The 11,941-nt window shown below is 33.8% G+C and overlaps 1 protein-coding gene across 3 annotated transcripts in view; it reads left to right on the top strand.

The window, feature by feature from the left end:
* The window catches only part of LOC116338489, a 241,244-nt gene that overhangs the window by 61,752 nt on the left and 167,551 nt on the right, over positions 1–11,941 (top strand). The window lies entirely within an intron of this gene.

Raw genomic sequence — 11,941 nt, 5'->3', positions numbered from 1 at the left:
TTGGTGAATTGAATAGCGCATGGTATGGCGTAAAAGTGAAGCGAATATATTTTGATTTTAGCGAAGCAGATAAAATGGAAAAATAGCGAAACCAAAACTGGTCGCATCAAACGGGCAATACCATTTAATTTTGAAAAAGAACAACAAACAAACATCTTTGTTTCATACTATTCTACATTTGGTAGAGAATTTATAACGCTGAAGGCTTCAAACTAAGCCTTTATAACCTTGAAATCAAATAAAATCATTGACATTTTTTTGTTGTATCCTCGCATGGGCGTACACTCCGCCAAAATTCATGCAATGACGGAAAAATGATTTTAGATGTGCATGCTTGTAATAATGCACAATGTTTATGTGGCAGGTTTTAGGTTGTGTGCGTTTATATTTAATTTAGTTGCGATTTTTCCAATCATATTATCAAATTTGTTTTGAGTATGTTGATAGTTAATGCGCTAAAGGAAACCAATACTTCATCATAATTGATGTGAATGAATATTCAATGAATGCGCCTGTCATTTTCGTGAAAATGTGATCAATGCACATAAATTTGATGTAATGAAATGAACAAGCAAATGTTGATGAAAAGGCTATACATGAAAATCGAAGCGTTTGTGCTGCGAATATTACAGGTTTACCATTTTTCCGGCCGAACGAGATGTTATATATATATATAAAATGCTTGTACAAAATTCTAAATTGCTTTGGCGCGCCTTTTACGACCAACCAAGTACCACCAACATTACCAACAACAAGCAAAATTCAATAAAATTCCTTGCATCAAGTGCTTGTCGCGTTGCTAGCATTCTATGTTTTCAAGTGTACATACAAAAGTACACATACACACACATTGGCAAACAAATGAGCGCACGTCTATCGTGTATACTTCGACACCGTTTTGAATTAATCCAAAGTATTTTGCTAGCAAAACACTTGAGCATATGGAAATTGTGAATAAAATTTATTTCTTAAATTTGTTTGGTAAATATTCAAGCAGATTTGTTTGCCGCATTCTCAAATACGAAAGATACGATTTACTGAATGCGCGTATGTATTTCATGAAATCCGTTCCGACGGTCTCATGAGCGTTTCACATATACAACATACAAGCGCGCACCTTACACGCGAATCAAATCATCTCGTTTACTTACACGGATTTTATTTGTTTCGCCGTACTGGCACATAATAACACTCATTTTGCATATTTAAATCATGTGCAAAACAGCAAGCAATGTGAAAGAATGCGTTTCCGTTTGCTAAGCATATATGCGATACCATTTTTTTTCATCTTCTTCATCTCCCATGTATGAGGTATGAAGGTAATGTGATTATGCGTTGCTATTCAAATCGCTCATTTGATGTGCATATAAAATAAATGCGTAATGCAAATGAGTGTTTGTTTTTAGTTAAAAAAATAATATGGCGACACATATACGCACCATTATCAACGACCAAGTCCATTCCATTGACAATAGTCGGCTCATTCGCTTCGTTCATCAAAATCAGTTAGATTCATGGCAGCATTCTTGAGCACCTGATCAACGGTTATGCCTTATTCAAATGATAGAGCCCTGTAAATCAATGACAAAAAGTGTTGGCCGGAAAATACAAAAACCTTTGTTTGGCCAAATAAAACTGAAAGCAAATTGTGTGGCACATCTCGTGTCATCAGCAAACCGTATTTACACCATTATATCCGAAGTGTTGTAAGCGCGATGAGATTTTCAACACTTCAACGGAAGCATTCGATGTCAGCTTTTAAATATGCCATAGAAAATATAAGTCGATTTGGATGACATTTACATTCGTGCATCGTGGATCGTGAATATGGATGTGTGATGTGGTACATTCACACGCACATCGCGAATATGAAACGTTAGAAGACCTTTTAACTTTATTTGGTTTCCACCCCATCTTCCCCCCCCCCCCCCCCCCCCACAAACACACATTCACATTCAACCGTTGTTTAGCTTTAACTGATTTTATCCTTTGCTACTAACTATGTTATATCCCGTTGTCGACAAACTCATCGACGGACTCAATTCAATTACAACTACTACTGTTGTCACCGCGCTGCTACTGCTGCCAGATGCCAAAGCTACTGTAAAAGGGTTCGATGTATTTTGGTTATTATTTGCTAAAGCCATTTATGTTTCGTTTGGTGCTAAATGATTTGTGTGACTTTAAAATTGAATAAGTATTTTAATGATTCATCCCCGTTTCCTACGCAACGACAGAGAAAATTCAATTGAATGAGAAAATGCCATTTTGGCAAGTAGTTTATGGCGATAAATGCGTATTTGTTGGTTAATTTGTGTGTAGGTATATATTTATGTTTCGAAAAGCGTTCAACATTTTTGAATGGCAATTATTTGCTCTTTCATGCCAATTATTGAATTCAATTGAATCAACAATAAAAATAAAAAAAAAGAAATGAAATTTGGCACTATACTCATCATCAAACTATTTGGTCGGTCATAACACTGGACTCTGTTTGTCACATTCATTTTATATTTAGTTCATATCATAAATGCCAATGCTTGTTGACCGCACCAATATAAAATCTGTGAGTGTATTTGTATGTATCAAGCTTGTGGGTTTTGTTGATGATTCAATCGGTCTACGGATATGAACAAAAATCTTAATTTCTTTAATAAATAGTACATTTAATACTCAATATAGATATTTTACCATAGAATATATACGATGAATGGATATGTTCGTCGACAAATAGCCAACAATGGAATTCAAATGCGTCAATTATTATGTGATATACGGAGGGGGAATGTGATAAAATCAGTTATTCACATATTCACAAAGAAATCGATTGAGAATGATATCGTATAATATCTCAATGTTCATCTATTCAATATTCATGTTGCCAACGAAACGCAACCAAATATTCTGTAATATTTCATTCGAATTCTCTAAACGACAATTAATAAATCAACGATTATTCGGTAGGCAAAAAATTCATAATTTTTTTTTTCTCAAAAGATATCAATTATTCCATGGAAACTCTCTCTCTCTCTCTATTTCTTTATCTTTATCTTTCTCATTCCCCTTTTATGTCTCTTATTTCTTCTTCTCCTTCTCTTTGCCTGGAAAAGATATAATGGACAAATTCGGTGCGCTTAGTTCAATTGTGATTTTACGCTTCTTACAAAAAAAGACATAGCATAATGGAGAAGAGGCTATGGAATGGGACATTACGTTCGTCGATGCTGTTGCATAAAATTTCATAAGCGATTGGCATGCGAGTGACACAGACACACACGGCAAGAATATTCATGAAATCCAAAATACCGATTCAAAGTGAATGTGAGCAATAGAGAGGGCTTGAGGAAAAATTCTCAAAGCCTGAAATAACCTACAAACAGTCATCAATCTTCTTTTTAAATACAATTTATTATTTTTTTGTGCTCTGCGGTTTTGCTTGTAAATAAACCGAAATCGTTGAAGAAAATACTTTGAATTAGAGAGAGAGAGAGAAGAGTAAGCAATAGACTCGTTTGTCTGCTGATGCGACACACAGGCCTCTTCTTCTTCATTTTCTTCTTCTCCTTGAAATGATGGCAGCAGTTAGGGATGGATCGTTTTTAGTGGTGACTTTAAATGGAAACAACTCTTAAGAAAATAAATCTGCTACAAGCGATTTAGCTGAATTTTTGGTGTATGTAATTTTTGGCATTACTAAAGCGACCAACATTGTTTGGAGCGCACACAATAGAAGACAACATTTTGATCGACAAAACATTGTGCGTTCCGAATTTTACGTTTAAGCTAAAAACCGCAGCTTATTTGATTTATCACCGTTGATATCGCTATGTACATCTAAATGAATATTCATCGAGCTTGAACGCTACCTAATCCCCTTTGTCTTTCACACAAGATATACATCAACGTTTGTTCACTGCAAATGTATGTGATGGCAAAAACACTATTTCTCTCGATTTTCGTCATAATTTCAACGATTCGAATGGGAATATATTCGAAGAAGTATGAATGGTACAACAAACCAACCATCACCAAAATTATTTTGTAAAAATGGCAAATGGTGCGTTGCATAATAAAGGACAAAACTGAACAGCACAATAACAATGGAAAATAAGCAGAACTGAAACTGTATTATGACAATTTCAGAATGACACGTATAATTCGCATAGAGAGAGCGAGAGAGAGAGAGACAGTCAAAACCAATGATTATTTACAAAACATTTAATTAAACAAATGACACTCACAAGTCTATTATGTCCATTCTTGAGTGCTCTATTGGCGTATATAAAATTCACAAACATTTTCACCATATACCAATGACAAAGTACAAACTCTCTCTCTCTCTCTCTCTCTTCACGTTATTGTTTCTGGTGATGGTGTTGTTGCTGTTGCTATTACGGTTTGTACAGAAACTTTGGTTCGTTTGTATTTTGTTTAGTGGCTTTGCTTGGTCCCGGGTGTTCATATTTCGTTTGGTTATGCATACGAAAATTGCGTCGTGTTTTATTGCAAAAGGGCAAAAACGAGATAATATCTTGATAACCGCAGATATACTACACACAAATTTCTATTTCAATATTACACTCTGTTGATGCCAAGTTCAGTGAAAAATTCCATTTGAAAAACTGTCTCGCGTTCATTTGCTACTTTCTTTGACCATTTCACTTTCATGCAAACACACTCACACTCATTCATCTAATGCCATCAAGTTTATGAGAAAAGCGCTAAGAAGAGAAAGAAAACCAAATGGAAAACATCAGCTTTTAACTAAACCATTTCCCATGTTCGTTTTCTGCTATTTCCCTTACAAGCTAATTTTCTGTAAATGCGATTTTCATTGACTCTTTCTTCCATCCTGTGCTTGCTCACTCGTTCGTTGAATGAAAATTACTTTGGCGCCAAATTCATTTAGCCTCTTTTCAGTGGTGAACATAAGGCCGATCATTGTTTTTTGAAAACGAGCACCGAAAATCAGTACGAAGAATACAAAAATTCACTTGTGTCTGTGCAGATAGATTATTATATATCTAAAACCCAAACAATTATGCTCGTTCGGCATACGAATAGGATATTCATTATTAATGCTGTAACACTTTACTCGAAGCTGTTATCTTCACCCTAAAATAGCAGCATCAACATCAGCGCCATTTTTGCCACACAAAAATTACTTAATGCGAACACCAATAGTAGCAAATATTCCATCATGAATTTGATCACATATCAAAAGCTAAAATTTGTATCGATGTATGTCATTCCATCAAACTTGGTCAAACTAAAAATGAAAACAATGTTATCGCATTTGTACGGCGACCATGAAAAGCATTTTCACGTCTACATTGCATCGAACCGAATACTTTTACCGTTTAGTTGCTATCCTGTTTTGAACATTCCGTTGGTTTGTAAATATATTGAAGTGCTTTCGTTGAAATTTTAATAACGTCAATGTGTAAGTAAGTGCTCGTATTAGACCGTAATTATTATCAAGCAAAAATGACAGACCATTGCAAAATATTTATGTTAACATAATTGCGAATAACAGAAAGGGAGAGAAAACATAAATGTTTGATAACAATAAAATTTCGGGTGTTTTGTGCATTTTCCGGTAAATATTCAATATTTTATCATAACTATTCAGGGAATTCAGTGAACATCATTTGACAGATTCATTGTTGAGTTGTTTGCCATAAAATAAGTTAAACAATACCAGACACACTTTCGAATCATTGTCAAACCAACCGATGTGAAATATGACAAACCAAATTGTTATGCACACAATTTCTGCTTTTCAGTGAGAAAACTCGTTAATTTTCTTTTGAAGAAAAATATGCAGACACACAGAACAAAAGTGAATCTAATTCGATTTCTTGGTGGAGATGAAATCGAAAAATAAAAATTTCCATAATAAATGTCAAGCACAAAAATATGGAATTGTTTCTGCTTTTGAAATACCACACACATCTGTTTCGAACGATATATTTCAATAAACGATGATTTACAAAAAAAAAACGGTTCAATTGATATTGTTTGCATGATTGACAGTTAATGACTTTGTGTTTACCTTAAACCATTTGACATTTAAAATATTTGGAAAGCTTAAGAGATTTATACGCTCCTTTTCTTCCTGGGAAAAATATCAACGAATTGCACTAATAGAGCAAATGCAGAACAAAAAAAAGGGCAATTATGGGCGAATTTTCTTTGAAAATAACAAGTGAAAACGAACAAAATGTGTGGTCACTTTTGTGGAATAATTGGCTATTTGCTAATTATCAAAATGAAAGCCTTTTGGCATTCGTTTGTTGTTATTTCTGGTAAAAAAGCGATTAATTTGTTTTACGTTTCGATTTGTTGCACACGACTAATTTGAATCGGTTCTTATTGTTTCAGTTAGTTTTGTTTTTTTTTGTTTTTTTTTGGTTTTCGAAAGGAAAATAACATATAATAATGAAATTCGAAATCTATTCGCATGCAATAGATCGAGATGAAGTATTGGGTCAAGATGACAAATAGAAGAGAGAAATTTCAAATCAATGGTGTGTGTGTGTGTGCGAGTGCAGAACATTGAAAAAGTCGAAAGAAAACCAATTTTCCAGTTAAATGACTAAACGATCAATTGACTTTTCTCTTTGTCGCTCTCGTTTCGAGCTTGCAATCGCATCGCTTGTTTGACAGTATTTTTCTATAGAAATCACAAAACCAAATTATATATCACATTTTGGTTGCATGTGCAACGTGCTTTTTTGCACGCCCTCCTCTCTCCATCGCAACGTTCTAATGTCATTTCGATTTTTCTTCTATTTCAGCTTCATTGCTCAAATGCATCGCGTTATTCACATTTCAGGTTTATTCGTGATGCCATTGCAACTGCCAATACATTTTACAGTTGCACCTCTATTCCGTCTCCTAGTTCGAATCTATTTATAAAATATTTTAGTCGATAATTTTATTTCATTACGACGTTAGAGGTACACTGTTCTAGTTTCGTTTTACGTCTTTCCATCCGATAATTTTGCCTTAACAAAATCCACCAAATCTACTGCTCAATTGTTCGTCGACAAAAGTCAGAACTAATACCATTTTTCACATGTTATGCAGCCAGTAGTAAAGTAGCAAATTGATTACCCAACTGTTGTAAAAATAGTATGTGAAAAGGGTAAAGGAGAGACCAAGAGGGAGAGGGGGGGAGAAGAAGGTAACACATACATCCGCACCTACAATTGCAACAAATGAAACGAGAGACTGCCTTGTGCACAATAATCATTGATGGATTCAATTGTTACCTTTTTTCTTCAGTTTTTTTTCTCTCTCTTTGAACAAGTAAAATGGATACATTGTAACTATTGAAGAACAATTGCTTCCACATTTCTTCATAAGGATTCATCATAAAAGTTCGTCTTGTTTTACAAAGACTGTGATGTTTTCTTTGTTTTGTTTTTAAATGGAATACTTTATTGTATATATAAGATTGTGCTTCATTTATTTTGGTATTAAATTTACATTCAATTTGCTAACTGGTCGTTCGCATGAAATGAAACCTGCGAATGATCTCAACTTACTTATATTTTTCAACATTGAAAAATGCATAAATTCAAAGGCGCAATTTTTGTTCTCATGAAAGAAATTTTCATTAAGCAAACAATGTATTATTTGTTTAATTAAGTTGAATGTCAAATTCGTTGATTTTTCAATTTACTTTACTCGGATTAAAAATATTTAATTCATTTTTATAAGGCTTTACTGATTGCTAATTAGATAGCTATGTTGGTTTTAAATTTACATCAATGAGTATACAAACCACCTGGTATATCTTTAAAAAAATAAACTAACAATGGGATCATGTGCTGTACGATATCAAATTCAGTTTTTACTTGTTCTAACTGTAGCTTCGTCAATTAAATTTATTTTCACTTCACCCAAGAAATAATATCGTCAGACAGATAATGTGTATGTGCATCATATTTCGACATGGTTGTTATTGCTGTTTTTATTTATTCTCTTCATTCGCTTGTTCACATCAACAATCGCATATTTTCATTTTGCCGGTGTATTTTTCTATTTCAATAAATCTTGTAAGACTTATGACGATGCACGGACTCCGCTTACAATTTATATATCGAATGGAAATAGTCAAAATGTTTGTTGGTTTTATTGAAATGAGGTAGTGTGCAATGCGTCTCTCTGTCTTGGTCTCTTTATCTCTCTCGGTTTTTATCTGTGTTCGAATCGTGTTCATTTGCGATTTTCCATTTTAATTAAATAGAACTTAAAATGCAAACCAACGTTCATCGCTGGTAACGTCATTACAGCAACTGATTCGTTGGTAGTGCACGTTTCAAAATGTGCACACTTCACTTCATTGAAAACTGAAAATTCGAATCATATACGTACACCATCGAAGTGTATCGATTATATAATACTGTGAAAATTATGTGCAGCTACAAAATTATCTCGATTGATAACAGTTGCGCACACACACACACATCGAACACGTCATATTATAGTCCTGTGCTCATCGAATTGGTTTGAAAAATGAAACGGTAATGAAAGAAAAAGAAGAAGAAGAAACGAGAAATAATAAAAAAATAAAAATGAGACAGAACGAATAAATCGAAAGGTTCAAATGAAAAATGAAGAGAAATGAAAAGGAATCGAGAGCTGGTGAGGAAGAGAAATGAATAAAAAAAAGTGAACATAGAAGAAATAGAACAAGCTGACTTTTCATAGAGCAAATCAAACCGAGCGCCCGCCATAGCGATGTAAGAAAAACACATAGATAATATTTGAAAGTAATAAAGAGTTTAAAGAGATGAGTTCCCTTTCGCATTTTCGTGATGATTATTGCGCATTGATCTTCTGGCCGGTTTGTCGTTGAGAGACGCAAGCATTTGGCATACTTATAGTGTCTAAGATTTCGATTGAAAATGTCATTCAAAAAAGAGTTCTTTTGGGGGCGAGCAAATAAAGAGTATGAAAACCACGTTCCAAAATCAGTTTTGTTTTAACGACAGAGAAATCGAAAGAGGAAGAGAGATAGAAAATTATTGTATAATACTAAAATATATATCAGATCGGTTCGAGTGTTTGTTTGTTTCTTCGCACGTGTTTGCACGAATGTGTCTTGGTGTGTTTGATATCATTGTTATTGTTCAAGCAGAAACGAAACGAAACGAAAAGGAAAACCAATGAAATGTATTTGATATTGAATTTATCGATTCACATCACACAAAATACATAATTGCTTTTCTTTCCATTTGAATGGATGTGGTTTTCCCATGCGTTTGCGATAACATTTGCAATTGCTGTTCCTGATTCTGCTGAACAGTTCAAGTTCCGTTTGAAAAGGCAAACACATCAAAGCCAAGAAAACGATGATGAAAATCACATTCAAGCTGCTAACAATAACGTTTCACAAAATGCCGATCGACACAAGCTGGAAAAAAAGTAAAATGTGCGCGGCAAGAAAAGTGGAACGAAAATTTTTAAAAGTGCCAAGCAAATGAAAGTTTTTGAGAAACTTCGGCGAATAAATTCGTACTCTTGGATTTGGTATACCTTTCATCAAGCACCGATCAATGCGGCAGTAACAATTTCGCATTCTTTAAACGAGCATAGTGTCGAAAGGCACATTCAAAACAATAGAACTTGTTCAAAAGGTTCAGATCATTTGTCGCCACTTCTATTGGGTTTTCTTTTATTTTACTCTTATTGTGCGCCAACACACGTATCTCGTGATTATCAGCCACAATAGATCTAGAAAGTCATCATTTTTTTTTACAATTTTCTCTATTTTCTTTCTCGTTATTTTCTCTCTCATGTACATTGTAATCCATATGCGTACGTAATTGCGTGCCTTATCCCTACTCTTTTATTTTCTATGTAATTTTCTCGAATTGTTCTGTTACAAACCAAGCAAAACCAAATGTGTTCAAATATTTATTTGATATGGCTTTTTATTGTGCCACTACTGGCATTTTAATTAACTGTTTATTTCGTTGCCCTTGTTCTTTAAACTTCCATTCACTTTTGACGTTTTTTTTTATTCTTTTTCTTTCTTCGTTCCATTTTCTCTCAAAATCGAACCGGAGGTAAAACTTTGGTCTGATACGGGCTTTTTATTTCCGTGCTGATACCTTAAATTCATGATATTTTTTTATTTCTATTTATATTCTTCCGTCTTTCAATCCTCCAACGTGCACCATACACACACATGCTATTGTTCTGACATAAAACGGAAAAAACCGTTAAATATCACAAAATGGCCAAAACATCTATACTATAAATAAGCAAACAGAAAAGAAAAAAGAACAACAACAACAAATGTCGAATAAAACAACACGAATGGCAAAAGAAAAACGCTGAAAAGAATACAGCAGACGAAGGATTTTGGTCTCATCTGAAATTCGGACACCAATAATTCGTCCTGTTTATCGCTTTTTGATCTTGTAATGACATTTTTATGATAATCTCTGCACTACGATTTTTTTTTTGCTGCGTATTAACATACCGATTGTATTCAGTTGGCTGTGAAACAAATATGGCTTTTGATTCATGTGCCTTTCATGTCGATGCTTTTTGTCCCTATTATTCTTCTTCAGCTTTAAATCTTGTTCTCGTTTTGCTGTAAAAAGGAATAAAAAGTTATTCGCGCGAAACCAATTCATTTTCATGCCGAAAACTGCCGAAAATAAATTCGATTCCATACAATAAAAAAGAAGTTGAATCAGCCATGGTGTTGTGACGACAGCTGGACACAAATCAGGCCCAATGTTTTGACAAACACAAATAGTTACAACGAATTTCATTCTTTTGATCCGTTTTTTTCTCTCTTCTTAAGCTCAACTTTACGTTATGGTTTAACAAAGTTTCTTAAAACTCTCTCAAAAAATTCTATATTTTTCAAACTTTTCAACGAACAAAAAAATATTTTTCAAAGAAATAATTAGCTTTGATGTTGTACACGGCAAGCAAATGAATACAATTTCACACTCAGATTTTATAACAACAAAAAAATTGAGTGGTCGGAATGATTCTGAGAAAAGCCGTAGCGAGTGAGCCTATTCGTTTTACGTAAATATTACAAACACGTCCTGTACCAATAGAGAGAAAATCATATTCTTCTGGTAACAATCAAAGTACGGATTGCAAATAAAATAACTTAGCTCCCACAGAATCGTCATCGTCGTGTTCGTTGGTTTCGCCTGTTATTTATGATTTTATTTCACTTACATATTTATTTACTTATTATATCCGCAATCTTGTTAGAGGCAAAGCAACACACACTCACATACTTATTTGGCCATTTGAAATGAAGATATAACATTCCAAAATATACCATTCAATCAACCTATTTGATTGTCCTTTGTTCGAGCATTATTTTTTCGCATTCATTCGAAAAAGAATGATCGTATTGAGTGAGAAGTGAACACAAACTCAGAGAGAAAGAAGGGAACGATAGAAATGTGAAGAATATCACGCGTTTTTTTTTTCATTTTCATTCAGAACTGAGAAACTTCAGCAACAAATAAACATGTCCAATAATGTGTGGTGTGGTGTGTGATTTGGTCGAATTTATTTCATACATGTTGAGTTTGAAGAGGAAGCGCGATGCTTCTCTTTTTTCTATTTCGATATTCGGTCTTATGTATGTTTGTTTGAAAAGTTCCATTCAAATAAATTTCAACTTTCTTATGGGAATAGTTACAGAGAGAAAGATTGAAGAACAAAATGTGTATATTCAAAATTAGCCAAAATGATATGGTATGAATTGCGAGAATAATTCTATTTTATAAGATGTATTTGTGCTGGAATTCAGCCACTTCGGTATGGAAATGGAGAAAATTCGTTGAATTTAATCTAGTGATGTGCTTATGTGTGATACTTCTCTTCATCATCATCAAATGAAATTCTCTCGCACTCTGGCTGCGTTGTTGAAAATATTCACTCA

The sequence above is a fragment of the Contarinia nasturtii genome, unplaced genomic scaffold, assembly GCF_009176525.2.
Source record: "Contarinia nasturtii isolate CC-2019 unplaced genomic scaffold, AAFC_CNas_1.1 Cnas_scaffold_414, whole genome shotgun sequence".
In the NCBI taxonomy this organism is placed as follows: Eukaryota; Metazoa; Arthropoda; class Insecta; order Diptera; family Cecidomyiidae; genus Contarinia; species Contarinia nasturtii.
Note: the sequence above shows the minus strand (reverse complement) of the source record. Positions and strands in the feature narration are given on the sequence as shown.